Source organism: Triturus cristatus, chromosome 5_1 (genome assembly GCF_964204655.1).
Source record: "Triturus cristatus chromosome 5_1, aTriCri1.1, whole genome shotgun sequence".
Classification (NCBI taxonomy): domain Eukaryota; kingdom Metazoa; phylum Chordata; class Amphibia; order Caudata; family Salamandridae; genus Triturus; species Triturus cristatus.
Window position 1 is genome coordinate 75,639,410 of NC_140587.1, and position 3,596 is coordinate 75,643,005.

Consider the following 3,596-nt stretch of genomic DNA (forward strand, 5'->3'; position numbering starts at 1 on the left):
CGGATATTTATGCGTAGTGGGTTTCTCCATTTAAGGCACTATGTGAAAATCTATTCCACAGGTCAGTATTATGTAATGTCACTTTCTAATAATACTAAACTTTACCAGTACATTATTTGATGAGGGTCTGCGTTTACTTAGAAATACGCCGAGCCCCGACTTGGACAGATTGCCTTACCTCAAAGAGCGGCGGTTGAGCTCCTTGATACGATTTCCACTTTGGATTCCTAGTGAACCACATTGGAAGAGGTGAGCATACTATACAAGTCTCACCTACAAAGCAGTCTAAACACATTAGATCCTCAATTTATACTTCTTTCTTTTGTCATGCAGGCTACGCACTCCTGTTTTTTAGGTCTCACTGACGAAAAGCAGCGCATGCGCTGCTCTCGTCATAGAGACCTTTTGGAATCGATTCTCCGCCGTGGGCTCATGCACGCGGCTGCATGGACAAAGATGGCTGCTCTCGCCATCTGTCGAATGCAGACAGCATGCGCGTGTATTTGATAAAGTAACGGGGCCCCTGCTAACCTGATACAAAGCCCAGGCAGGGAATTAACTAATGGGAAAAAGAGAAAACACCGGGCACAGTGTATATGACAAGCTTGTTACCTGTCAACTCCAAATTCAACAAGATTACTAATAGATATACATCATACATACATACATTTGTAAAAGGAAAACATTAGAGAAAACTAATAGAACAAACTTTTATATATTTTTGTGCTTTTTTTATTATAATGTATAAATATTTTTGTTTTACTTTCTTATTCTTGAATTAATATCGCTGTGAACATATACATTTGTGATAATCAATAAGTAATCATAATACCAGTATACATACAAATTCTATTCCTAATAAGTCTTGATATGTTTTGATATAGATAGTACACTTATATAGCTCCTATTGTTTTCCCATTCTCTAAATTTGATCTGGATGATGAGGACTGAGCATTGCAAAAGAACAATTGAGCATTTCAAAAATTCATACATATCAAAACATAATTATTTCTCAACCGGCGGTTGATAGGCACTAGACATTTCGAAAAAACAATGTATACATATCACAACATGATTATTTCTCTACAGGCGGTTGGTGGACACAACACGTTTCGGCTAAGCCTTCATCAGGAACCCGCTCAAGGTTGTATACTACATGCAAGAAATAATTAAAAGAAATTAAAAACCATTGTTAGAATTAGGAGTCAACATGGCAATCTATACTTATTTACGAATTTGAATGTTAATATACAAATAATTAATACAAAAAGATCTAGTTTAAGGCCTCCAAACTAAACTAAGGCAACCACTTGTATGTTGGGAACACCCCATTTCTAAGGGGCAATGGAATTCTTAAAGTGTCACATGGCTAACTAAAGCCTCTACTCTCTCTCATATAATGTTTATTTCAGAATTGTTTAGACATGATTAGAGTTACAATCGGTATGCCTACCTCTTATGTCTTTGGATGTGAACGTTATCCATTCAAACCGGGTACATCGATATCAATCGTATTTCCAAATCATCTATATATGATAGAGACAGGAATATAATTGAGTAATCTATAAAGGCCTTGTACGTGTTAGAAAATCTACACAGACAGCCATGTTAATAAGTATATTCTATGTACCTGTTAAAATTCTAATCTCTGATCGGTAGCATAGATCAATTAAATACTGGTCAATAGTTCTCTCCGTACTTGTTTCAGAATACTGTTCAGTAGTAGCACCAACTGATGGAGACAGAAGTAAAGATAAGGTGAAAAAGAAAATTAGAACCCACAGGTGTGTCTTAAGGCGATGTATAATACTGTATCAGTACGTATGTATTGTTAAGGATGCTTATTTGTGAGTAGGGTTTCTTATGACTTGATACCAAAGATACTCACTTCCTGAAATTATTAAATTTCAGCTTGGTATATGATTATTGGAATATTGGAAAGTCATACTTTCTTCCCTTTCTTCGTATGAGGTATGGTATCAATAGCCCTAAAAGTAGGGGATATAAATATATCAATAACATACATATTATAAGGGTAAACGATTGAACTATGGTTTAGTCACACGATTTATGTTTCAACCAAAGTATACTGACCCTGTTGTATGACACAAATTTTCTAAAATGATTGGCCAGTAACTGCAGAGTGATAATCTTAAACTTCACGTCACGCTGGGATTAAGCACTGTGGATAAAGGGTAATCAATAATTCGGTGTCAATGATCTAATCATAATTAAAGTGATTTACACAAATGTTTAACTTTTTTTTATTTAATAGATTGACTACAAGGTCATGTCCCTTAAATTGTTTCAGCATGCGCGTGTCCATGGGACAGTGGACAGTCCCACGCCATTTTTTTTGCATTTTGTTGTCATGGCAATTAAGCTGCCTCTTCGCGTATGCAGTTTGTTTAAATAATGTGCATAATGGTAAACACTAAATTACAGGTTAAATAACCGTTTGTTCGCTCTCCTCCGTGTCAGCACCATTGTTCGAGGCTCATGTAAATTACGGCGTGCACAGGATGTAACCAGGCAGGGCAGCTGCCACCAGAGACAGCCCGAGCGCTGGTTTAGTATTTTTACATTTGTCTATAGTGTTTATCCCATCTTCGGACTCCTCCTCGCTTCTGGCCACGGAGCTCGCAGTCTCTAGGTGGGCTGTAGATGAGGGTAAAATATTCCGTTAGGCTCACTATATCCACCAGATGGCAGTGTACACCACACTTTACTTCGAGTTACTCTCCATGACTATTTGGCTACTCCAGGCATCTTAAACTTATTTCTTTGAAGGTGAGGACATTTCAGCGTCCGAAGAAAGCAGTGTAGGGAGCTTCCTTACGTCAGTGGCGTATTTCAGAATACCATTTTCTTTCCTGACTCCAAGATTGAGCCATTCACCAGGATGGCTGCATCAGCAACCCCTGGGTCCAGAAGGAGGGGAACTCTTTCTAGCCTGACATCTTTCAGGTGATTGAGCCAAGATAACATGGGTCACTGTCCTGCGGCCACATGCCTCACTCTGTCCCGCCCACTACCTTTCAGGCACAAAAGGCCAGGTGGGTAATTTCCATTGGGCTGCAAGTCCTTCTACCTGAAATTAATGCCTCATATATATTTTACAGCCTTTTCTCTTTCTAACCCCAACCAACTTCATTTTGTGTTTCAGCCCAGATGTTTAGTTTCTTCGCACAATCCCATCTCTTTCTACTAGGTACAGGTCACAACCTTTCCAGGCCGTGCACTCCCACAGGTGCATGAGCACAGCTCCTAACCTGTCAGCCATCACGTGGGTCCCTGCGTTGGATGTATGAGATTCTGCTTGCCTATTCCACCAACGTATATTGGAGTGGACAGATGTTTTGGAAGAGTCTTCAAGGAGCTAGGCATGTTTTGTCTGAAACCTATAAATTAGGGGGTGTCGAAAGCAGCATTGAGGATCACTTTACAACTGCATTGAAGTCAGTGAGTACATAGAACGAATCAGGTGACCTATCCAGACGTAACTGTGCACTGTTGTGCACACTTCATCATATGGTGTACTAATTGCATTTGTGTTTCAGTATTAGAGTGATCAATAATTTAGGAATAATTTAGTC

General features: G+C 39.1%; 1 long non-coding RNA gene across 1 annotated transcript; it reads right to left on the reverse strand.

Annotated features, from left to right (window-relative positions):
* Positions 1–775: 775 nt before the first annotated feature.
* On the reverse strand, positions 776–1,736 carry LOC146830217 (uncharacterized). The gene is made up of 3 exons (XR_014961390.1): positions 1,631–1,736; positions 1,454–1,526; positions 776–1,152 (listed from the first exon to the last, which is right to left on the reverse strand). It is a non-coding gene; the product is annotated as an uncharacterized LOC146830217 (long non-coding RNA).
* Between the last annotated feature and the right edge of the window lie 1,860 nt (positions 1,737–3,596).